General features: G+C 42.7%; 1 protein-coding gene across 32 annotated transcripts in view; it reads left to right on the forward strand.

The window, feature by feature from the left end:
* Positions 1-241: 241 nt before the first annotated feature.
* LOC116653662 (uncharacterized) overlaps positions 242-26,755 on the forward strand; it is a 424,046-nt gene continuing 397,532 nt past the window's right edge. For 22 of the 32 annotated variants that reach the window (XR_014948267.1, XR_014948268.1, XR_014948273.1 and 19 more), the window contains exon 1: positions 242-636. The gene's annotated coding sequence lies outside the window, so the exon portion shown is untranslated. Of the gene's footprint in view, positions 637-2,037; positions 2,265-26,755 lie in introns of those variants that run through there. The other 10 variants (XM_085553205.1, XM_085553209.1, XM_085553208.1 and 7 more) reach the window with 4 other exon arrangements.

A 26,755-nucleotide genomic window follows, 5' to 3' on the forward strand; every position in this document is an offset into this window, starting at 1 on the left:
CATGTGTGAAAAGTCAGTGGCCTTGTGGAGTAAAGCAGTACAGGCACTAAAAAGCAAGTTTGGAGGTGTGGAGCTGAGGTTTGCTGGCTGAGTTCCTTTCTCTTGTTGAAATAGTTCTGCATCTTTAATCAGACAAAATCCCCCTTTTCATGAATGCTCTCAGACCCCAAATCTGCCTTCTGCTGCTAAAGCAGAGCTTTTTTGTGATCCTGACAGACTACAAAATGAAACATGACCTGTTATGAGTGACAGGGTTTCACTTACAAGTGACTGTATTTGGGGAAAAAAAGAAAAGGAAAAAAAAAAAAAAAAGAGGGGCTTAAAAAAAAACTAATGCAACCAATAATTAATACAGGGATTGAGCTTGCCTGAGGTTAACACGAGAGGCCCAGAGCTTAGGGGAGATAAAAGAGGATTAGATGCTTCACTTGTAAGAACAGCATCCATCAGCTCCAGCAGATAAGATAATTAGTTACAAGGGCCGTCAAGCCTTTTGCCGGCAGCATTAGCAGCCCTGACTGGCAGCTGAGTCAGGTTGTTGCCACGCAGCCACAAGCAGAGCACAATTAGTGAGATGCAGGGCTGCCTTCCTTGGAACTGAGCTGGTGGCTGCGGCTGGGTGCCAGGACCTGGGAGGTGAGTGTATGCTATTGGGGTAATTGAGGAGAACGTGGCTGGTTCTGCCTCCATGCCTGCATTTTGCAGAACTGGGGGGTTGGAGGTTTGGGAGCAGTGACCTCCTTTTGGTGACATGAAATGACAACTCAGAACTTGCATGGAATCATTTTGTGTGTGCTTTTTTTTGTTAAATGCAGTGTATAGGTAAACTACAGAGCTTTCTGCCATGGGATATGTCTCCAAAAGGAAAATAATTAGAGAAGTTGGTAGAAAACAGAAAGTTTGCTTTTTCTATTGAGTAGAAGTTTATCCACAGTTACAGAGATGACTGTGATTTTGGAAGGGATGGTAGACCTACTTGGTGCACAGCACCAAGCAGTTGGGATTATTAATGATCAGATGAAGACCTAATTTAGGCTCTATGGTTGTTTCATCCTGTGAGGATGGATCTACTACTTAGCTCTCCCTGGGGGAAGATGTTGCTGATGTTGCTGACTGTTAGAATCAGGACATGGTTTGGGATTTAAAGAGGGGCTCTAAGAAAGAAAGGGTCAGGCTTTTTAGCAGGGTGTGCTGTGATAGGATGAAGGGAAATGGTTTCAAACTAAAAGAGGGAAGATCCAGGTTGGACATAAGGAGGAAGTTTTTTATAGTAAGGATGGTGAGGCACCTGTGCAGGTTGCCCAGAGATGTGGTGGATGCCCTGTCCCTGGTGACATGCAAGGTCAGGCTGGAGGGGCTCAGAGAACCCCTGATGGAGTTGTAGGCGTCTGTTCATTGTGAGGAGCTGGACCAGATGGCCTTCTAAGGGTCTCTTCCAACTCAAATGATTCTATGATTCTGTGGCATTAGACAGACCTTGCATGTGATCCTATGAAACAATCTGGCCTATCTCTCTAGAGAAGTTTGAACTGCATCTTCTAGAGTTGGGTGATACCGTATTTCAAGAGTCCCTCCCCAGGGAGCTGCTGCCATTTATGTGGGTCTACAACCCCAAAGATGCATCACCGGTGGGAATTCTTCCCACTGACAAAACCTTCCCTTTATATCACAGTGCTTACTCACTTCTTGGAAACCTGCACATACTTTGCCCTCTGAATCAGTTTTTAGAAGTGGCTGGGTGCCATCTGCCCTTCCTCGAGCCTTCCAAAAAAAGAGATTCCTTCCAAGCTGGGCAGAGCTGTTCCCTTTTGTCCAGCAAAGTATTTATTTCTATGTTTTTTTCAGGACACAAAATCTCTCTGTCCAGATCCCCAGAGCTATATATACTTGGTATGCCTTGTTCTCATATTAGGGTTTGCAAAGAAGGAAAACATCTTGCTGTGCTGGATCAATCATTTCACCGCGCCGTGCCCTGGCTCCTAAGACCATTTCTCTCCCTGGCCAGCTGCCTCCACATGTGGGTTCGGTTGCATCAGCCCCTACACCCGCTCAGCAGTTAGTGGGCCAAATTCTGTCTATTCTTGGATTCAGGGACAATCTCAGTCGAGTTGCAGAGGTAAAAACGAAGCTAGAACAGGGCCTCCTTTCCTATTCTCCTTCCCTCCTTGGAGAAGCAGAAGATTAATGGGAGTTTGCTTTGCCTGGTGTTTTCTGTCTGAGAAAAGTGGTTCACCTTCTGGGACAGTCAGCCCAGGATGGTTCAGGTCAGCACAACTCTGCCAATGCTTCCTTGTTGTCCAGAAAAGCTTATTTTTGAGCATGCATGCTGAAGTTACATTCTTTTAAATCAGGTGTAGCTCCATTGCTTGTGTCCTCTAAAGGTATGGAAGTTTATTTCAATTAATTGCTCCTGGATGCAGGTGGTTCTTCATGAATTTCCATTTTCTACACAGCCTCAGTAGGAGCCTCAAGGGGGGAAATAAATAAACCCCTTGCAACTATGGGGAGAACAAATCTCTCTGTCAAAGGCACTGCTTTTTAAAGTCCTATAGCTGTTCCAAAGCGACCATGAGTTAACAGTGAAATCATTTTAGTGTTCAATCTATATCCTTAGTAAAGAATTTACTAGCATTGCATAAGCTTCCCGTAACAAGGTAACCAGATATAAATTAACTGCTAAAAATAGCTTTATTGCGTTAGTCAATCCCTAATTAACTTGCTTCAGCTGTCTTCAAAGATGCTATTTAAATCCATCCATCTTCTAGAGGCGTGGAAGATACAGATATGCAGACAGGGGTGCATGTCAGCTCATGATAGTTTGTGTTAGTTACTGGGCTATATGTGTATTTGAACACAATTCTGGGAATGATGGAAATCAGCCTGGAGGGAAAGGTTTGATATCAGCTTGTCCTGTGATTCTTGAGAAGAAGAGAGAAACTGAAATGCAGAAAAGAAATGGCTGAAAGTATCTTCAAGTTCTGGTCTTTGCAATGGCATTAAATAAGCAGCAAAAAAACCCACAACCCCAAAAACAAACAAACAAAAAAAAACAAACAACAACATTTTGCTTCTTGTTGGAACTAGATCTTCTTACAGATAAATTGTCCTTCAGTCACAGAAAGTCATGAGAACTGTTCCTGTGGATTTACGCTCAGTATCACCCATTCATTCTCCTCCATGCAAAAATCTTCTCTCTCATGTCCTTTATGACAACTTGCTTTGTTCCCACATCCTGCAACACCTCCCTCATCTTTTCTCCTGTTCCTAGATCTGGGTAAGAGGTTGCATTGCATCCGCATAGCTGGTTCCAAACTCTGGACCTTCTGACCAAGCACAGTAGATAATTACTGAGATAACGCTGCAGTTTTTCCCTGGGCAAAAACAAACAAACAGAAAAACACAAAAAACCAACAACCCCAAAATCGCAACATTATTTGACCACGACATCCTCTAAACTGCCTTTGTTTATCACAGCCTGTTATACCCCACTATGTGAATGTCCACATAGTTGATGTAATCACACGGCCTAAATGGAAGCATGGGCTTGGAGACAATAATTTTGAGATCACTGATATTGCTTCCTTTTAGAAATCAAAGCTAAAAGTTTAGGACAAAACTGGGAGGGGGAAAGACCAAAGCAAAGAAAGCAGTGACTCTGGAAAGGGGTTTGGAACAGTCGTTTGAATAAGACTGTGCTGGTTTTGCTGTTGTTGTTTTTTAATACTCAAGGGAACAAACCCTGGAGATGTTAGCAAAAATAATACCAAGGCAGCCTAGGGGAAGGGTATGACCTCCTCATAAATCACACTCATCTGTCACTACCGCTGGGACAGCATTTGCTTTGGTTGTCCACACTTCAAAAAGGGCCTTCAAAAACAGAAGGGAGAATACAGAAAACATGCAATTTTTGCCTCAAAATGCGATTAGCTTGCTATAATGGAGAGGACAGATGCTGTCTGCTTTGGTGTTCCATATAACAGTTAATATGACTTTCAAATATCTGTATGAGAACTATATTCCAGAGCACAAATAATGCTCTGATGTAGTATAGAATAATTAAGCAAGGGATTCTGGGTTATACTGAGGAAAGCAAACACCTGTCTGTCATACCAAGTGAATTTACTCCTGATAGAACAGATTTTGTTGCATCCCTTATTTATTATCTAGAGTAGCCAAGAGCCATCAAATAAGGAGAGTATTTTGCTTCATTCCCTATGTAGCAGTGCCTTAGAGGTCCTACTCTGTTAATATTTCCATACTGCTGATCTCTCTCAGACAAGTAAGTGGATTGGATGTGCAAAGCAAAATGCCAAGACTTTGTGAAAAGTCCTTTCTAGGAGACAAATCCAGGCTTTTTATCCTACTCTTTCAGGAGTATTCAGCTGTTGACTCTGAGGGCTTTAGTGTGGGCTCAGCACCTAACTCTATATGGCATCACCTGGGACATTCACTCAGCACCTGTTTCACAGCAAGGCTCCTGCTTGTCCTGACCCCTGCTTAAACACTGTATGACTGCAGCAATCAGAGGTGGAATAGGCGCCTTTTGGAAGGCTCTGCAGTGTGACTCAGCAGCTCAGCTCCAGTTACGTGACCCAGAATCCACTTGGCACAAAACCTTCCTGTTCTCACTGCTGGGCCACAGCTCTGCTGGCTGCAGAACAGCTTGTATTAGCCCTCGCATACCCTGTTCGTTGCTCCACGACTGTGCTTTGCCTTCAGTTTTGCAGGCACCAAAGTGGTTCTTTGCTTGGCGCGGGTTCTTCCCTTCCAGCTCTTCCAGGTAGGATGGATCCAGATGAATTGTGGTCCTGGCTGAAGACAATGAGTAGAAGATACTTCTCCCCCTGTCTCCTGCTACTCTTCCCACACCCATGTTCCTGTTCTGCATCAGCCCTTTGGAATTCTTTTCATCCTCAATCCTTGCAACTCAACTGCTTCTTCCTGTCTGGATTGCAGTTAAAAGCTCCATTTGTTTCATTTGGCTTTTAATTGACCTCATCTTGCAATTGCTGATGTCTTAACTAATCTGTGTTTCGCTGCTGCTTATCTGGTACGGTCCTTTGAAGTTCCTGACACAATAAAGTGTCCCATTAGAAGAGAAAACAATGGGATAGCAATTCCCATCTAGCTCTCACTGTCCAGTCAATATTTTAATTATCCTTAGCTTTGAGGCAAGAAGAAGGTGAGAGGCTACCCAGGAAATCTATGAATAACATCTGATATTAATCCCACTTAGGTGGGAACTTTTGTGATAACCTCTCCTAAATAACTGCATCAATCAACTCTCCATCTGTCAATTGAAGCAAGTAGTACGAGCCTGGTCTTGGCAGAGGGGTTGTAAAAGTGTTCAGTTGACATTGGGTGGGATGCAAGGAAATATGTTGCTGTTTGCAGTGACCAGGTTGGCCTAGGACAGGTTGGGGAGGAGGGTAGATGTGTCAATGCCACTGAATGGCAGGTGGGAAGAAGGGATGGATGGACATTAAGGAAAGCACTTAATGCTATTACCTGACATGCTATCTAAGCCCTTCCCCTTCACCTTGCCTGTGTTTGGAGAGGTGAAGATGGAGTTTGTCAGCCTCCCTTCATTTGCTAGCTGTCTGAGCCAAGAAACCAGGCCAGGTTGGTTGCTGAATGGCTCTTCATTCAGATAAATGCCTGTCTGAAGCAGTGAAAGCTCAGGATCACCTCTTAAATGCATATGCCACTATTGCAAGTCATCTGTCTTGCTCTGAACTCAGTACATCTACTGGAAGACAAAGCCAGGTAGCTTGGATTTAACAGGAGGGAATATGGACCTCGAGCTGCTGCTTGATATATATGAAATGTTATTCAAGAGTCTGCAGTTAGTATCTAACATCCACTGAAAACTAATGGGATTATGGGCTCCTAAGTAATAGTATGTTAGGTAGAATGTATTAAGTCTTCTGTTTTTTAACATCCAAAACTGAGAGACAAATTCATCTCAAGTGTAATGGGTACAGATCCTGTAGATTTTGGCTTTTGGGAGATTATAGTTAAGAGAAGTGCTCTGTGCAAAGAAGTAAAAGACTTTGCAGAGACGCAGCAGGGAGCATTACAAATCAAAGGATACATTCTGCAAAGCTGTTTGCTCATGAGTCATTGCATGAACAGAGTCCAGGGCCCAGAGGAAATGAAAGGGTCTTACTGCAAGCAATACACCATTGAGTGTGCTTGTATATGTGTGCAAAATTGAATCTTAGCTCCAGAACCATCACAAAGATTAGAAATGGCCATGGCAAGAATTTTACTCAGTTCTGTCAGATACAAGCCTGTTATTTTCATCCCGAGACACTGAACTCTACTGTTCCCCGTGCAACTCAATTCTGAGCTCAAGAGCTTGACATTCTGAGCTATTCATTGTTGATGTTATTTACTCCTAAAAATCACTGTCTGAGAATGCGGGGAAATGCATTAAAAAGTGCAAAGCAATGGAAGCATGGGCTCAGACTCAGATCTGTGCCATTAAAGGGAACGATCCCAGCCGTGGGTACATTACAGATGTGCTCAGCAGATAAAGATGGAGATGTAAACATTTTTTTTTTTCTTCATCTTATGGTGCCTCGTGCAAACTTTTTTGACAAGACTGCAGCATAAAATCCATTGCCAAAGGGCACAGTGAGAAATGGTTCAATGGAAACAAAATGCCCTAAAAGCAGTTTGCTGCTGAGTCATTCAGTGTCCACTTGGGGGCTTGGAGAAATTAAAAGAACTGTATGAAAAAACATCTGTGCTCACCACCTTTTCAGCTTTCAAATTGGGATCTCCTGAAACAGGTCTTTTCTCAACGTCTCTTTCTTCATATTTACTTGCAGTGTGGTTTCTGGATGAAAAAGAGGAAAAAAAAAAAAAAGATGGTGCCTTCCTACATTCCCCCTCATAGATACCATCTGGATTGCAAACAACTCACCCAAATAGAATACGAAGCTTGGCAGGAGAAAAAAAAAAGCCCCTTGTGTGTCTTTCCAAATTGATATTTCAGTATCTCTGTTTTGCACCAACTGAAACAAGCCCAAATTCTCTGGTAGGAGAGTATGCACTAGCATGGCTTCTATTTTATTAAGAACAAACAAACAGCAACAACAACAACAAAAAAGCATGGCAGTCATTTAGCTGTAATGGCCAAGATATAAAATGTCAGTTTTATTTATGGCAAGTAGCTGGGTAGAAAATATGTCCTGGCATCGCTTGAGATTTCAAGAACTTTGTTTTCCTTTTTCTCCTGCTGCATGAAATAATGCTGTATTCTTAACAAACAAACAAAGAAAAACAAAGAAGAAAAAAGCCCTCTCCAGTGAGAAGGACCATGTTCTTCTCTCCACAGAACCAGAACGAGTGGACCTGTGACAGACATATGGACATGAAAGTCAAATCAGGTGTTCAGGGCCTCAAGCCCATGCTTTCTGCCTCCATGTTCCTGTGATAATCACTGGGGAAATCAGCACACTGGAGTTAGAGTTTTCTGCTGTATTTCTAACCAAAAGTTCCATGCTGGAACAACAAGACTTCACACTGAGACCAATGAACCACAACATCAGGCTTTGTGCTACCGGTATCAGAGTGTTACATGGCTGTGGCTGCTGACTTGTGCTTGGATGAGCCTACACAAATGCCATTAAGTCATTAAAACGCTGCTTGAACCAGCTTCCTACACAGCTCTAATTAAAATTAGCCAATCTAATCAATGATCCTGCAGTTTACTTTTGTATATAGTATCTCACTTTCACCCAGGAACCCTCCCTAAGGGACCACCGTGCCTGCAAATGCAGAGCAAAATAGCCATCCTGGCACGCTTCTCTTATCGGGATGTGAAAAGTGACATCAGCCTGAGCTCTGCCTCTCTTTACGCTGGCAAATTAGACAAGCCAGGTTCTGTAAACACTTTTGTGTGTGTGCGTGTGTGTGTGTGCATGAGCTTCAAAGAGGCTTTATCAGTCCAAAAAGAGCCGAGTATGGATTTCTAAAAGCAGGCTTAGATCTCCCAGCCAAGCACAAGCCGAACCCTTAGTTCTTGCATCCTATGACAGCAGAATTATAAAAAGCAAGGCAGTGACTGCTACTTGTTAGCTACTGCTTCTCCTGGCATCCTAGGGTTTCCTTTTCCATGCCAGCAGAATTTTGGCTCGGGGTACCAGAAAATGGTTTCACAAAATGTGTATCTGTACAGTGTATACTATGTGCACATCTCTGGGCTGGCTGGTCAGGGAGGTCAACACAACTTTGTTAGCAGAAGTGACGTGGCTCAGTGGGTGTGACATGGTTTACTGGGCATAGTGGTGATGGGTTGGTGGTTGGACTAGTGATCTTAATACTGTCTTTTCCAGTTATTGGGATTGGGATTGACAAAGGCAGAGTGAATGGGTCTTACCTTAGGGCAGGAAGATGAGCTTAGAGGATTTCTTGGAGTTTCTTCTTTGTCAGTTTGCTGAAGTCTTTTATTAATGCAAGATCCGGATCTAGGGAATGAAGACCTTACATAATCCAACCACTGAAAGATGAGTAAAAAATTGAGGGCAGAAATAAATTTCATGTTTTTTTAGCACTAGAACAATTTATCTAGGAATGGCCTGGGTTCTGTTTTGCTTGATGCCTAAGACAAGATTAGATAGCGTGTTGATAGTCATGTGGTAGCTCAACAGGGCAATGAGCTGGACAAAGATGTATGAGGTCTCCCATTCTCCTTAAGCGTTGTTGGGTTTCATTTTTATTTTCAAATAGACTATTGGCCCAAATTAGTTCCCTGCTTAAAAAGGAGACTGAGAAGTGATTGTAGTGGAAAGACAGTACAGTAGATAGCTTGTGGAAGCTAAATTTGCCTTTACTACCGAGCACAAAAGCACAGAAAATCTGGCTATGAAGAATATGTTCCCCTTACCAACTTCTCTCTCATAAGCAGGACTCTGTCACCTTTAAACTGATGGACAGAGATGAGTAAGGGTGTTTTTCAAGATCCAGAATGAAGGCATGCCCTACAAGGCTGTGCTTCAGTAATTATCTCAAACAGTGCAATCATTTAGCATAACAACAACAACAACAAAACCAAATGCCCACATCTCAACCACAGCTGATGCCTAACATGAATGGCTGGAATATTTACAAGGGCTGAATTTATACTGCAGTCTTCCCAGTTGCTTTCCTTGGTATTGCAGTCTCATTTACCATGGTGAATGAATGTCATTTACCATGGTAAATGAATGAGAGAAGAATTTGTTAAGTCATAAAAATAATGGATGTACATATTATGTGCGGTGAATGGTTGGGGAGGATCTATCACACTCTCTGTTGTTACCCCACCAAATACCATATCCCAGCCATGAGGACTAATTCAAAGTAATTACAGCCTAATTCTGTGTATCTGTACAGTGTTTAAGTACAGAATATTAGTAAGTTCAGTGGCAGTGTGCAGGAATGTATCTTGCTAGATAGCATGAGTCACTTTCCTGTCTGTAATTTGAGCTTTGCTGGGCCAGTAGATACTCTAAACTACACCATGCAGGTCTCTAGCAAGAGACCCGTGCTATTTCAGCTACAGAACTGTCATAGTTTGAAGACGTTTTTCTTCCCTTTAGGTCTTGGTTCTGCAAAATACTTCAGCACGTGGTTAATTGTAATCACTTAAGTCATCCCATTCAAGTCGGAGCGTAAACACTTTGCTGAATTGTGTTTAAAGTGGGAAACTGAGTGCTTGAATTTTCAAAAGTCTCTAATTGCAATTAGCTATGCCAAGAGTAGTTCTTCATTTTATTTCTGTATGTGGTGGACGTTTTGCATTTGGAAAAAAAAATGGCTGTATGTCCTGTTCTATATACAAAACTCCTTCTGACTTCATGATGTGAGACTATAATGCAGGGTTTTGCTTTAGCATAGTTTGCCCTGGAATCTATTCCGGCTCTCCAGAATAGAAGCAAAAGTTATCTGAAAATCCCAATCTGCTTTATGAGACCTTAGGTCTCAGACTAGTAATTAAGATACTGTGGCTTAACGAGTTACCAAGCATCAGCTAAACGGAGGTAATTATCTGGATGCAAGCCTTACAGCTAATGCTTAGCCTAAATGCTGAGTCAATTTATCCCTGGGCAAATGCAGAATAATGTGATCTAACACTTCAGAATGAGCTAAAATGAATCACTGCGTGTTTGCCGCGGGCAAAAAGAAGTTTGCCACTTCTGAGTAGAGGCAGGGTAGCTCCCAATCCTGGTGACTTGGTGAGAGGTGTGAGCCCTTTCACATTGCTGGGAATGGGCAACAATTGGTGCTTGGCAGTTCTCTTGAATTCTACAAGTGTTCAGTGGTTTGCTGCTGGAAGGAGGTAGTTCATATCCAGCACACACAGACTAAAATGACCACTTGAAGACACATAATGATGCAGATGGTCCTCAGAACACTTCTAGAGGACATGCTCATCACATAAATTGTGCTGGAAGCAGAAGCAGTAAGGTAGCAACTTGCTCATCTGTAGGAAGCTAACAAATCCCTGGACAAGAGGTGCTCAAAGAAAGACAGAGTTATGTCTTGCTGTACATTGCTTGTTGAAAGGTCATTCTGGACAAATTCAAAGGAGTCAAGTCCATTACTAGAAATACTAGAATAATAAAAATGGTATCTTGGCTTAGGGATTAGTGATCCCCAGATAGTTTTGTCTGGAAGTACTCAAAGGAAGAGTCTGACAGAACCTGGCTCTGTGGGTGTTTGAGTGCAAGGAGACATGAAGTGTGAGTATGCAGTGGAGGCTAATCAAGCTAGCTCTTGCAATCTGTACAACCCTTAGAAGACATCAGCTTACTTATAAAGTGGTGCCTCAGCAGAGAATTAGGGCCAAGACTGGGCCACAGGGGTGAATTCATCTTTCCCATTAAACCAGAAACATTTAAAGAAAGCGTTTCCTTCAAAGTATGGGTAAAGCACTCCGATGTGGTGCATTGGGGGGAGCTATTCTACTGGGAATTTGACAAGTTCAAGTATGCACATCTCTCAGGCCTCTGGGGTTTGCATTTGATGGGGGTGAAAGGCAGCTGTATGCAGATTCATGAGTAATGAGGTCAGGAACTAAAGCAATTCCTGCCAGATACCTTTGCCTGGTATTTTTATTCCTGCTGTGTAAACATCCAGGAGAACTTTTGTAAGATGTTTGTTGGGAATCATTAGGTTTGATTTACGGATCATGATAATTGAATACATGACACTAGGAGTAGCAGAATAGTCTTTATATATGAATTTGCTATTAGGAATAGGAAGGGAAATTACCAAGTGTGGCTCAATAACAGACACAGAGAATCTTTTAAACTATTATTTTCTTAAAGAGAAGGGACTGATATGAACAAGCTTAGCATCAAATGAACCCCACTGAAGTCAAAGACGTGCTTAATGATGGGAATGTGCCATGTTCTTTAAGTCTATGAGAAGACAGCTGGCAAAGAGAGCATGACATTCAGACTTCTCTTCCAATGGTTAAAAGGTTAAAATGTTAGAAGTGAGTTTATCTTGAGCCTTAGGGGTCTGAAAACACTAACACAACTGCTGGTGATGAAGTAGAGACTGGAGCAGGAATTTGCAGAGGTCTTTCCCAGTCAGAGCAGTGGAATTAAATGAACATGATTTTTTTTTTCCCACTGTCATGGTTTTTTGCTTATAAAGGAATATTCAGTGGCTCAGATGAAAACACACAAGATGGGGAATAAATGTTAAGGCAAAAGTTCTGTATTTCCCAGTGCAAGTTTGGACATTCCAGACCAAATGGGAGACAGAATTTGAGGCTGCTCTGAAAGAAATGGGTGCATGAAGAACAACACTGACCTGTCCAAAGAAATAATCTCTGGTTCAGTATCAATAAATCCTTAGTTGAAGTACAGTATTTTTTTACAGGCATCACACTGCAAAGAGAGGACAAAGCCTTTGACAACATCTAGAGGAAAAAGAAAAGACTGATCAATGATCTATGTGGATAAATTGTTCCTAGGGTCTATGGAGAGCAAGAAGAGAAATTGCAGGCTTAGATAGGCAAAGGCAGTGTCAACTTTGCACTGGGAAAATAGTAAAGACAGTGGAGATCTGAACTGCCAGCCTGGTAAGCTGAGTTGCTTCCATTGTTGAGGTCTGTAAGGGCAAATTTGAATGTGAAGAGTGATACAGGCAAGGTGCGTGCAGCACAACAGCGTTTGCACAGGGAGCTGCTGACTGCAAGTTACTGCTAAGGAGTCATTCCTTCCTAGAACCCATTCCTGTAGCTGACACTGTCGTACCGTTTAGAATGGGTTAATGGGCACTTCTGTTATTTAAATAGCACTGATACCATTCTTAGTCCTGAAGCTGTGAGTTTACTAGGAGGTGCCTCCAAGGATCTGTGCAGTGTGTAACTTAACATCAGGACAAAGAAACAATTGCACACTAGGAGAAAAGCACCATTTTCTTCCCCTCTTTTTGCCAAATTAGTATTTTCTAATTTCACAACCTCAGCTTCCTGCCATGTCAGAGGACTTTTCACAGTATCTGATTAATAAAACACTTTTGCTTTTTCTGCTTTTTCTTTTCCTTTTTTTTTTTTTTTTTTTCCATTTACTCTTGTTTATATGACCTCCCTATTCATGTGATTTGTTGGAGGTGTCAGAGGTGGCACGTTTAAGCCACCTCGGTGACAAATGCTTGCATATTTATAGGTCATTTAAAATCAGCTCCTGTCCTTGGGTGCTATATATTCAGCTGCACAACCACTTGCTTTGTGCATTCTGCAACTGTAAATCTCCTGGTGTCTATGGATAATGTTTTTTATTGTTGCTCACATAAGGCCGCTAATATCAACAAGCCGGGTTGTAGACACTCTGGAAACTCCTCAAGGTTGGGGACAGGAAGACATGGTTAAGTGTCCAAATTAACCCTCCCCTTCTGCTGGGTGCTCACATCTGGAACAGAATAACTGTAGATGCTCTGTGCATGTACTAGAGAGGTCCTTCCTAAGGGATAAAAGTCCAACACAGACCAAACTTTGAAATGCTAATATCACTCCACAGTTTAGGAGGGGATCCCTATCATATAACAGTCATAAGGTGGGAAGCAATTAAATGTGATACTTATTCTCTCTGCAAGGAAAGACTTACACATTTCCAGTTCTGTTCTCAGGGATAATAGGAATGATCTCTCCAAATTGAAGTCTCATCTTGACTTCAGGATACCCTGAAACAGGCATTGAATGGCTAGATGTGACAAACCACATCTACATTGTTTTTGAGTGTCCTGGTGTTAAGCCGTGACAGTAACGTTCAGTTTGACCACCCAAAAGGCCATCTTAGGTTCCGAAAGCACAGCAGTTGCTTAGTCTCCCATCCACGGGGTTCCTTTAGAGAAAAATGAGTGGTTATATCTTTCAGGAGGCATAATAAAAATGTGTTTTATTTTCTGTCCTTTGGGATGCTATGGGGGAGATAATCATAAAAGTTTGTGGATCATTCAGTTTATGGCTATGATGGAAAACATATTAAAAGTGCCTCCCGAGATGATAGCACTCACTGGGGTCTCCAGCCCCCTCTCTTCCCTGCTGTCAGTCTCTGGTGATGAGTTCAGGTGCAGCAGGCATGTCAGAAAAAGTTGTGTGACAGCAGGTTTAATATCAGTCGGGGACTAAGATGGGGCCAAAGCCCTTGGAGGTGATTTAAAGCAGGTGGGGTTGAACCTGTCATGAGTGTTTCATAATGCTGTGTTATTCTTACCGTATGATTACACTAGTCCCTGTGGATCATCTCTGGATTTACAGTGTTTGCATAAATGCTCGGCTGTAAATTAGAAGATGTTTTTGAGTGGTGCTTCACTAGCTGGAAGCCATAGATTTGCAGTCCCTGCTGAGCCATCAACCAGCCTAAGGGAGATGAGCCAAGAAGAACTTGACTTCTGGGCTCAGCAGCCGTGGTGAAACATTGCAGGCTTGTCAACATTTCTGGGAGACATGATGTCTATTTTGCCTGTTAGCTGTGGGCTGTGCTTGGGCAGGGAGAAAGAAGGCAGGAGGCATTTGGTTTCCCAGCTACCTGTTTCTGTGGTGAAATGGACAGCCTGGCTGAGAGTGGATGGTGTCTGAATTTGTATCTTTGAACCCAGAGTTGAACCTCTTGACAGCTGCAGGAAGTCCATTTCCAGGGAGCACAATTTCAGATGTGTTGCAGGTCCTGCAGGGTATTGTGGCAGCGGGTGCTGGGTGTGATGCTAATTGAATCTGTTTCTCAGGCTACAGAAACTAACACCTATCCGTGCTGCCCTAATCATCTACTGAGCCTCAGGCAGACCTTTGAGCTATTTGTTCAGCTGGGGCAAGTTTTCCTTCTTAATCTTTTCAGCTTGGCAGGAGCACTGCTGAGCACACAAGGAAGCTCATCAGCTGCTGGCTGGATGTTTGGACAAGGGGATAACTCCTGCTGAGGCTGGTGAGCTCTAGTCCTGTCTAATTTACATTGTTATTTATTCTGCAAGCATTCCTGTGCTTCCTGAGTACAAGCTGGCTTTTCAGCACGTTTACAGCCACACTCCCACAGAGAGATCGGCAGTGACAGACAACTACACACAGAAGCAATAATCCCCTTGCATTCAGGGGGACCGGTGCATGTAGGCCAGCAGGAAAAGGCCACCCTGTTGTCCATTTGCTTCAAGTTCTGGGGCACGACGATTTGTTCAGACTGCAGTAGTTTTCAAAGCCACAGTTTTCAAGCTATGACATACTTCCCCAACAGCCCTGGAGACAAGGAATGTGTTTGCTCCTCATCTTGTAGATGAGATCGAGGTGACTTGGTCAAGGCCCGTCAACGACAAAAACATGCACAATGCAGAGTGTGGTGAATTCTCACCAGCTGGCAGGAGGTCATCTGTGGGGACTGACAGCATGGCCCGAGCATTAATGCTTACAGAGTGGCACGTAGCCAAAGTCTTTGAGCAAGGAAGCCTCATCTTGCTAGAGCTGATGTCACATCTGAGGTTTAATGAAGCTGTAAGGAGCACAAGGATGTTACACTAGCAGCTGCTCCTTGGTGCCAGAGGGAACTATCCCCACCGCTGGAAACAGATCTCACAAATATGCAGGAAGAGATACAGAAATCCTTCACAGCTTGAGCTGAGGGGATCTGCAGGAATGTTACCTGGGGCTGAAAGAAAGGATAAAGGAACAGCTGCTATATTACTCCCAGTGGCTCTCCATATACTCTTGGTGCTAGTTTCAGCCAGACCTGCCCAGTGATGTTACTAGGAATTCATACCCCTGTGCACCGCAGTAGGGATTGAGCACCTCCCAGCTGTCCAAAATGGATGTGGATATTGGATCTTGGGGTGATGGAAGACCCAACACCTCGAAAGATCTCAGATCAGCTCCTAATCTGTGTTCCAAGTCTCAGTGAGACAATTTTCAGTTTCCCCTGTGCATGGAGAAGTGTTCTGTAGGAAAATCCATTTGCTCTCTCGTAGTATTTGAAACTCTTCAGTTTGGTCATCTGAATGTAAAAAAAAAAAGGCAACAGCAGCTGCCAGTGTGGGTTTGCTGCTCCATGCTGATTGTCTCCTGGACTAGATCTCCCTGCCACGTTGTGATCATGATGGGCTCAAGCCTCAGACCAGAAACTGCTGATCTCCATAGAGTGTCACCTGGGAGGTGATGAGCACAGACAAAGGCACCTCTTTAATTTTTATAGTGCTGCTAAGCCCTCTCTTTTGTAGGGTTGGATTTAGCGCAGAGCCTATGGCTGCCTGATGACGTGTGAACGGGATGTCGGAGTAGAATTGACCTTAGAGCTGATGACAAGTTGTACTGGCAAAAGCTGGTGTAACTGAGTGAGGGCTGAAGCCTTGAAGCAGAAAAACCAGGGCAGGCTTGGCTCAGGGTGCAGGAAGCAGGCACAGATATGCAGTATGGCAACTACTGATTGAGACAGCAAACACTGTGACAGGGGCAATTAGGGCATGGATGGCTCAGGGAGCGCATCGGCTTGGAAGAAGTAGCAAAACCAAACAAGGTATGGGAATGTGTAAAGCAAGCTGAGCAGCCACATGGGCTGTCATTATATTGCACTCCTATTTTAAGATACATTTACAGCAAGAATTACGCTTTTTGCCCTCCTCCTCTTTTCTTATGGAAGTACTTGTTTTCCTTTACCTGGGAGTAGAGGAACCTGTCCATAAATCTTTATGGATCTCCTGCTGTTTTATATCACTGTGTAACTGCAATACCCTGATTTGTCCCTGCGTTCCCCAAGGAAAATTCCCCATGTTTGGGTCATTTTGAAAAGAATTCTGAACACTTCTGGAAGCGAGGATGATGATGCTTCTTGTATTATTCCTGTATTCCAGGCAAGGATTTTCATGTCATCTAGAGAATTTATTTGTGCAGTTAAACATGCATGTGCACAGCTCTGCACAGCCTTTTGCAAGCAAGCAGGACATTCTTTACCCACACTGCAGTCTGGTCCACAAGCCATGGAAATGCAATCACAAGGTGCTGAGTGACAACTAATATACCCTACTTCTCAAAAGCTCTTATTAGCTAGGCTCAGCAATGCACTAAAATGACTGCACTATTTGCCACATGGAGCTGTCTTGTCTGGGGTCAATTCAGAACACAATATTTCACGAGGACAGGCCTGACATTTCATCCCATAGGGTACTGACTTCTTTTAATGAGGTTTATCAGATTCAGATAGAAAAAACAGAATCACAGGAACAGAAAAATCCCCACAGACCACCAGCCTGGTGATCATAGCTAAAGAACATTTGTGTGAGGACTAGCAAGACCCCAAAATGAAGTGAACGAGACTGATGTTGACAGTTTATTACAGTTCTTGGCTGGATTAGTGAACGCATATATGCTTTTTCTTTTTTCTTTTTTTTTTCCTTTGGTAAGGCATTGTATTTTAAGCCAAGATCTGCTGTAATTTATGTATTACTTTAAATTTGAACTAGAGCTCATTGGTGTGTTTTCAAAATAAGGAAATTTCACAGAAGTGTAGTGTTCTGGAGCCAAAGCATGTCACAGAGATGTGTATGTCTCTGACTACTACCCTGAATCAGGGTGAGTTGAGCCAGCATTAATCTGCAGGGGTAAATCCACCTACCCCACATTTCTCTCATTCATTCTCCTGCTCTTATAGAAGCAGTGGCATCTGTGTGGTCTCATGACGAATGGGGTCGGGGAACTGATCTGGCTGAAAATGAGTGAATGTATAAAAGCAGTTCAGTTTCATCTGGTTGAATTTCCCAGTCTTAATTATCCTGTATGCTGGGGCACGACCAGTATCACAGCTTGCTTTGGGTGACTGACCACAGAACTGGGCTCAAGTTTTCACTAGGAGCACTGTTTAGATCCAGGACACTGTGGTCACGTGTGCTCACCATGAGAGAGAGATCATGACACAACTCTTTCTGAACCAAAAATAACCTGCTTAATAGCATTTTGTCCCTCAGAGATATTCAGAATTCTTTGCTGTAAGTTTGCATTGCCATCTCCAAAGCGATATGCTTAGGTTTCAAAGGATGGTGAGGGTAACCCATACCTGATGTGTTTACTGTTTGTTGGGGAAGGAAGCAATCAGCTTTGCTTAACATTCCCATTTGAAAAGCCTTTCAACTGTCAGTGTTTTCCTCACATATTAGGACATTCTCTCCTGAAACTCCTAAGGTTTCAGGATCAGCATCCTTCTGCCATGACCCAAGCCTTCCATCTAGGCAGGCAGGTAGCTGAGGTTTGTAGGACCCATGAAGCTCCCTAAGACCTGAGTTTCTGGCTGTGCTTTCTTGTTCTGCCCTTTCCTAGGGAGTCAGAGAATGACTCCTTTAGTAACGATGAGGCCAGGCCCAAGCTGGCTGTCTGCAGAGCTAGAAGGAGAAAACAGGGCAACTGGGTTCTATCTTATCCATTTTCTCTGCTCAGACTGACCTCTCGGACCTTGTGATGGAGGGGCTAAGTGCTGCATGGGGGTTCTGCCCTTCTATCCTCACCCCACCTTCTTTTTTTCTAATTTTGCCCCTAACTGCTGCCAAGTCACTCTTTCCTGTGGAAGGGGTTTTATTATTTCTTCTTGTTTGAACAGGATCTGGCTTCATCTCTGAGAAATTCAGCTGGGAGTGTAGCTAGCACAAATGCCTGTAGGGCAGCAAATAAGAATAAGACTAGTGTTCAGAGGTACTGTGGTGCGAGATGTATCAGACACACGTAGTGCAAGGAAGACTGTTTGTAAAACAAAGATTCACAAACGCAATTGATTCAAAGCTTCCGACTTCTTTGAATTCCAATCTTGCTGCATCAGAAGGAGGTAAGGAGAATAAATAGCCCTGGAGTTAAGACACAGTCCATAGGCTTGGGAAACCTCATTATGATTCTTGGCTTTACTAAGAACTTCCTTCCTGGCCTTTTCCAAGTGCTTTCATTCCTTCTGTGGAGCAGTACTTATCGACAGACTCTCCTCAGTTTTGCTCACATTCAGGCCTGGAAAGTGAAGACTGCATGACTTACTTGAGATATTTGTCAGGTAAGCTTAGATAACAAAGGTGGAGTGTGGAAAATGAACAACAAAAAAATCCAATTAATGCCAATGACATACATCCAGAAAGGAAAACCTGAACCCAAACATTCAGCTTTGACAAAATCATCACCACCAGATCAGGCAGCCCAGGGCCCCATCCAACCTGGCCTTGAGCACCTCCAGGGATGGGGCATCCATAACTCCTTCCTTTCAGAGAGGAGTTTATTGTGGCAGGCATTCTGAAGAACAGATTACAGCCGTTCTTCACAGAGAAAAGTAAAATATATCTAAAATAATGCACACCAGATCTAAGCAATGCCCACCCCCACCACCCCCCGAAAAAAAAACACAACAAAAAAACAACCCAAAAACACAAAACCATAAGTGAGTTTAATCTGAGTGCTCAAACCCACTGTGCTTTGGGGAAACTCTCCCTACCTCCAGCAGCACTGGGATGCTTGCCACACATCCTGTCTCTAGCTAAACCCCAAAGTACCAGGAGAAAAATGCATAAAAAGAGAGAGAATTTACTCTTACATGTCATGGGAAACAAAATGTTTCTTTTCCCTCCGTGCAGCTAATGGGAGTCCCATGCATCTGTAAGTAAAGGCAGTCAGTGATGCGTCAATAAAACATCCCTTGTGGGAAAACGCACATGAGAGTCTCCTCATTAAAATCCTTCTAGCTCCAGAATGGCCCTGATCCTGCTACGGGATCCTAATTTCATCAGGGTCCTCTCTGAAACCGTGCACCTTCCCTTCCAAAGGGCTGCTATCAATAGGCACGCAGGCTTACAGCTGTAAATGTTTCACTGCTTGTTTAGACTGCCGCTGACCAGTGAGCATCTGCAATGATTTTGTATGGAGGAGGCTTGGCAGCAGTATATTACCATCTGACCCGATGCTGTGGTTGCTTACTTTTTTTCTTCTTTTTTTTTCCTCCCCCCTGTTCCTCCAAGGAGATTTGGGATCCAGGACACGTTAAACATTATTTTGCTGACTTTAAATCGTTTTGCAATATTGTAGTCAACTCAAATGCCAGACTTATGCCTGTAAACTCTATTTTTAACCTTGACTTTGTCAGTGTGATGGATACTGTCATATCAAAGTATTTAAGGGTTTGTGGTAAAACTTCCTCAAACCAATTTTTGCTCAAATGAGAATAGTCTTACTGGAAGCCTATACAGATAGGAGCTATAAAAATTGAGTTTAAAATTGAATCAGGCTGCAGGAAGAAAACAATCCTTTTGTAACACGGCCGCATAAAAGCAGGCAGTTTTTGGAACAGGGATGGGCTCTGTTCGTTGCATGCACATCAAACCAGCTTAACTCTAACCTAATCCTGAATGGATCCTGTGGATCAAAGCTCCTGTTTTGCAACAGTTTTGCAAAATGGTGTTTTCTGGCTGTATCACTATAGCATAACAACTAGTTGTCAGCTGAATTATCTGCCTCTTTAGCCCTTCAGAGAAGGATGCAAACCAAGCTTTGAGCACCTTTGTGGCACAGGCCCTGGGAATTAGAAGAAGGGAAACTCACTCCTAGCAGGTGGCTGGCTGAGGTTGCCAGTGGGCAAAGCCAGCACTGGAGAACCCACGTGGCTCACGTTCCATGGCTGGTCAGCAGCAGACAGGCTCAGAGCCAGCCACGTGGGACTGTGTGTGTGTGAGCCATGCTGCAGATCCAGGAGCACCTGCTTTTAAACTGAGGCAAATTACTCTTTGTTTCTAGGCATAGAGTCTGATCTGCATGAAGTCATCAAGCTATCATCTCCTGAAACAAGGGAGACAACTAGCAACTAAGGAGTCATGGAAGACTCCCATATACTCAGTATGGCAAGCACTCAGTCCAGTTACTTCTCAGAGGAGCTCAGGTCCACTCTCTAGGAACCAGAAATACGATGCTACATGAAATGCCTGATCTGTCACTGTAGCAGAGTAAAGCTGACAAGTGTGGTTTGAGCCTACTGCAGTTTTAGACACAGGCTAGAGGACCAGAGAGATGGATGCTATTCACCCCTGGGGTACATTGCTGGGAAAATTGTCTCTAGTGGGTTTTTGTTTGCTGATTTGGTTCTTTACCTTTTGTCCCTTATAAAATACAAACAAACTGTTATTAGAAACTTGAAGAACAGTTTTTTACCTGAGAACCCAAAAGCACAATGTGAAATTTGGTGAATACTCTTTGCCTTGCCTGAATAATAGAACTTTTCAGGGTAGATCTATGTATAGGAAATTGGTAATCACAGCCTGAACCTCTGGTTAACCAGCTGAGGCAAGTGTCGGGTCAGCTGTGGGAGCACAGGTGAAGGTAATTCAGCTGTGCTCCTGGAAAAGGTGGAGCCTGACTCCACCTCTCCTAGACTTCATTTAAGGGCTGACCACCATGACAGCAGCATCTCTTTTGGAGATCATTCCTTTGTGGAGTTGGGGGTGACCAGCCTCAGCATTTTCCAGCTAGATTGAAGGCCTCAGAATTGGTGAGTTTTTCCTATAGGCTATATTTCCTTTGGCTATTTATTATACAACCATTCTTGTATTATATCCTACTTTACATTCTACATATCTACCCAACAACAAAGAGTGTAACCGAGTCTCTCCTGATTACCACAAAGCTGATAAAAATGTGAGATGTAAAGATGGAAAAACTGCATTTGAATGTCACTTCAATTTATAACTTACTTTAAGTGCATAAGACTCTAGCTGAGAGTTTTGTAGGACAGATACAAATGCCACTTGTGGAGCAACAGGCCCATTAGAAGGAAATACAGCAATTGAAAGGGCTTGCCCTGAAAAATCCCATGTGTTCAAGCAGAGAGCATGCACATCCAACACAGTATGCCATAGCACACATTTGTGCTTGCAAACTGTGCTTACGCAAGAAAGTGCTTAAAACCTGGCCCAGGTCAAGTCTCAAGTGGAAGGAATTTACTGAAATGATCCATCTGGAGGTGTTCAACCACCAGACTCTGCTTCTGGGGTATAAGTATTCCTGGTTTTGGGCACGAATTCCCAGGGAAGCCTAATAGTGCACAGCTGCATCACACCCTCATTAGAAGAAGGCTCATGTCTCACATCTGGATGCCAGTCTGTCACATATACCACCTTGCAACCTGGTGGCAGTAGGTATGCCTTCCCTGTGTTTTCCCTCACTCTTCAGTGACCTCAGGGCTGTCTCTTATGATGCTATTCTGAAGTTACATATGACACAAAAATGGCATTTTCACGTATTTATACAATGACATGTCTTTCCTGTCCAACGGGTTCCCTAACTTCAGGCCTTTCTCTCTCCTGCTCACACAAGGTCATAGTTTTTCTTCATTGGCTTTGGGCTCACCAAGTGGTGCTAAATCAGCTTTTGGGACCATTTGCATGTCTGGTTTACAGAGTCTGGATTCACATCAGTAAAGCTGGGTCATATCCTGCATGACAGCCATGTTTTATTTCTCATACCAGCACCAGATGCCTCATAAACTGGACAGTCTGTGTACATGCCGAACCTCCTCCTTTCTTTAACCTCACCACAATTCCATCAGCACCAAATGGGCCGAAGCATTCCTGTGAAGTGACCAATTAAACCACGTTAATTATTTAAGAATAAAAATAGACAGGGTGTATTTTTTCCCCTTTGGTGTCTTCTGTACCATGTGCCAGAAGGAATCTCCACCCCTCAGATGAAGATTTATTCTTTTATTCTTTGAAAAAGCTTAAATTAGGGAAAAAAAAAAAAAAAAAAAAAAAAAAGCAAATGACAAATATAAGCTCTTTTCTTTTTGTCTTTCCAACTAGCATTGCCTTTGATTAAGCTGGAAATCACTCTGTTGTTATAACTGTAGTTGGAGGTGATGATAGCCTGAGGGATCAAATTTGTTTGCATGGTCTCTGGCTGTAGAGCACAGTGGTCTTTGTTGTAACTCTCCTATAGAATCCTGGTTTGAAATACTTTTATTTCTGCAGAGTTAGGGAACAAGCAATCTGTAGAGGCACATCTTTAATTGCTCTTACTTAGCAAATGAGGGAGTTTGAGAATGAGTTCTTTCTTTCTTTTGTTAAACAAATTGAAGTGTTTTTCTTTGGGTAAAGAAAGGGACTCATAAACATTGCTAGGAAAACAGTGTTGTGAACAAACACATTCAGCAGGAATGGATGTTCTCCTCTGTAGGACTGTGCAATCACTAGAGACAATACCTAGGAGTACATAGAATCTAGGAATTCAGTCTTTATACTCTAAATTCAGTGCTGTGTTGGGTATCTTATTATATTCTTCCAGGTCAGCTGAAGAGTGACAGTAGAACCACTTGGATCAATCCGGATGGTGGATATATCCGTTTCTAAACCACTCAGAGAGTGGGATTGTTTAGGCTGTGCAACCAGAGGGGACCAAAGAAGCAGACATAAGCATAGCTCTTGAAATAGCCGGTAGAAACACGCAAAGGTCACAGAGCAGGAAACTGTTGACTAAATACCTTGTCATAATAAAACAATTCTCTTCTAGCCTTCTTCACACAAAGGATACCAGTGTCTTTGAGATCTTGAAGCACATGCTATTTATAAGGTATAGTTACTCTTCCATGATCTGACATCTCAGCATTCCTCATAGAAACTCACAGAAGTTTGGATCTGATGCCATAAAGCTGTATTCAAAATGGCTTGCAATTTAGGCACCCAGGAAGATGCATCTGAGCTGTAAGATTTTCAGATGATGAGTTTCGGCTTCCATGGGCCTGGATTGAAGGGAGATAAGATTCATGACTGAGCCTCAAAGGTTGTTCAGTGCACAAAGAGTTGGACAGGGAACTGGCAAAACCTATGATGTGTAAAGTAAACCTGTGCAATACATAACACCCAGGAAAAGTCTCATCTGGGCCAGTTAGAAAATTCTAAATGTACTACACTTGTCTCACAGCTCCAAATACTGGTCTTGCTTTCCTTCCCCACCACAACAACTGAATAGAAGGAGGATATGTTCTCTTTCCTCCCTGAGCATGAGCCAATGGAAAACAAAAGAGCTCATTCAGTGCACATCTCTAGCAGGAAGCATCAAGAGAAAGGAGCAAGTTGCAGACAACAGCAGTCTGTGTCAAAAAGAACTGCTCCTGATGAGCAAATGTTGTAAGATTTACTGGAAGACATCAACTGCTTTTATGCACTCCCATTTTCCCTGTACATTTTATTTTCCTCATCAGGGATTTCATTCCATCATCTTTAATTAATTCCCTTTACTTTTCACCTCTCCCTGAGCTGGGTGCTGGGAATTTGCTACACCAGGCTCGTTCTATTAGTCTATTTTTGTTATTCCCAAGCTCTCCCCATGTTAGTGTGGGATGTTCTCTAAGTTATGGTGCTTACAGCCAATTGCTACTCTTTTATATAAGTCCCAGGGCTGTCTACATTCACTCCGAATATGAGTGCTCAAGTTTTATGGGGAGGAGAAGAAAAACCCTGGTTCATTTTTCTTTCTGTCCTCGTTGCAGGACAAATGTTTAGCTGCCTTCCTGTTAGCAGTATTCAGATAACCCTCAGAGAGTAGGTTTTCAGCACAGACCTGGGGGTGAAGATGAGAGTGCATATGGGAGGCTCTACAGATTCCTATTAGCAGAATTGCATGACTAATTCTCTGTGGTCTTCCCTATAAGCTTGGTTCTGAATAGGAATATTTATTTTTCTTTAAAAAAAAAAAGGGGGGGGGGGAGGAAAAAAAAAAAAAGCTTATTAATTTGGCTTCTAATTTGCCTGTTCTGTTTCACAAACGTTGACCTGTTCCTTCATGTGTTTTTCAATAGCATAGGCAGATTGAAATTTTACCCTCCCTGACCTACTTGGGAATTTCAGTCTTGTTTCTATTCCTGCTTCTTCATCAAGTTTACCAGAAGTCTTAGAGAATAATGCAAACTGGACATGGATACAGAGGAATGTACTGAATAAGCAATTGCCCCAGCTATCCAAACAAGTTCCCGTATTGTCAACCTATTCTTGGAGCTTGTGAGTGTCCCCCAAGTACCAGTGCTCACATGCACTATTCTAGTTGAGTTTTCAGCGACCCAAAAACCCCTCTTCCAGTGAAAATTCATGGAGAAACACACATCTGGATGCAGTCATAGGCTAATGTAGAGGATGACTGAGTGAGTACATGGTGTGATGTGACAAAACGTAGATCAGTTTGCATTCCTGTAGTTATTGACTGGGTGAGCTTCTCACCATGGATGTATGTGCTTTTTGGTTAAGCTACATATGCATAGCTTTCTTGGTGTTCTTTTGGACCCATATTCCTGAAGCTCAGGATGCAGAAAAGACTTTATCCCAAAGTACCAACATATACTATGTAAAGATACACAGTGCAGATGTTACTTCTTGGGAAAGCTGCAGCTGGACTCTGTTAGAGCAACAGCATGAAGGTGCTTCATTAAATCTTTGTTGTTCTGCAAATATCTTATCCTCTCTGAAAAGTTAGAGCTCTGAACCACAGTGTTGAGATGTTTGTGGGATACATGGTATTGTTACCTTCCTCAAAACAAGCTGAAGTAAGAGCTGATCAGATTTCTGACTGGTTTTCTTTGGCGAGACCATTTGTAGCTCTGTCTCTAAACTACTTTCAGAGCAATGATTAGTTACTGCTTTCAGGTTTCTCTGTCCTAAAGAAATTATTGCTAAATTGGGAGTTAGATTCTGTCAGGCGTAAGCCAATTGATCTTCAGTTGAACACTGTTTACTCCATGTTACTTACTCTCTTCGGTTAGGTGTCCTAGCTCTTATTGCATTTTTCCAGGTCAGTTGAGGAATGACAGTAGAACCACTTGGATCAGTCCGGATGGTGGGTATATTCATTTCTAAACATCTCAGAGAGTGGGATTGTTTAGGCTGTGCAACCAGAGGGGACTAAAGAAGCAGACATAAGCATAGCCCTTGAAATAGCGGGTAGAAACACACAAAGGTCACAGAGCAGGAAACTGTTGACTAAATACCTTGTCATAAGAAAACTTTGCTCTTCCAACCCTTTACCTCCACATTTCTTTGAAAGAAGGCATCAATGTAAAATACAACAAACCCCGCCATTCAGTAACAGCAGATTTCTCAGGTTGATAATGGAATCTCTGATCAAATCTCTGATGTTTTCAGTACAGAGCAGCTACTCATAAAGGACATATGTCTTGGAATGAATGTGACCATGTCTCAGGATAAAGTTTTGGAGTCTTATCACTTCATTCACAATTATCAATAGTTGAAATTTCACAGAGGTAATGCCTTCCTCCCCAGCTGATGTCTTTGCTATTTTGGTCAGCTGACTCTTTTCCAAAGAGGAGAGATTGTTTTTGTTTGTTCATTCAGGGGAGGGAGGGAAGAGAGAGCAAAAAAAAAACACCCAAAAATCCCAACTAAATGAACCAAAACCACTACAAAAGGCTTAATTTATCCTGTGGTGGGACATGAAAAAATTCTGAAGTCTCAGAAAATTTCACAGGATGAGAAAACCATTATCTGCACAGATTTATTTGCAAAGAGATGTTCAAGAAGAAAAGGAATCTGAACTAGCTTTTTTTGAACAGATTATTTAACTAGAAATAACTTTGACGAGTCCATTTGTTCCCAAGGTCATTAAAATACCATCTTACAGACGGCTTTTTCTAACATTTAAGTCATCAAGTTTAGCTCTAAAGTGGATTAAGGTAAATCAGATGGAAGCCACGTTAGTTCCAAATGAGATAGATTGTCCAGAGGTTCCATGTAGTTTAACGATGAGCTTTAAATTCACTGCCCTGGTAAATTAAGATGAACCAAGCCGCATGTTCCTGTGCAGGCAAAACTGTTTCAGGAGCATCTGACAGTCTACTGAAGTTCATCCACATGCTATATATTTTTCTGCTTGCTTACACCCTGCAAAGAATGTAGTCTGAAGTCAGCACTGGTAAATTATCAAGTAGTCGGCCAGATCATGTCAAATTCTTGTTTGCAGCCATTGTTCTTTTTTGAGAGTAGATGGTGGCAACACTTTTGCCTTCATTCCCTCTTTCTGATGATTTCCTGCTGTTTCTCTGTCATGCTGTCAGACTGCATTAACTTTATTCACATTTTCTTAGGGATATATATAGAGAGAGATAGTGCTGGGTTTATTTAGGCTGTCTGCAGAACATGAGTCCTTAGAGCTCAACAGCACGGAGCCATGGTTGTCAACCAAAGTATTGTGTTCAGGAAGAACTTGAGCATCTGGAATTGCAAAAGGGAATATTGAAAATGAAATACATCCTACAGCTGTGGG

Source organism: Coturnix japonica, chromosome 7 (genome assembly GCF_054131305.1).
Source record: "Coturnix japonica strain WE chromosome 7, WE-NBRP24, whole genome shotgun sequence".
Taxonomy (NCBI): domain Eukaryota; kingdom Metazoa; phylum Chordata; class Aves; order Galliformes; family Phasianidae; genus Coturnix; species Coturnix japonica.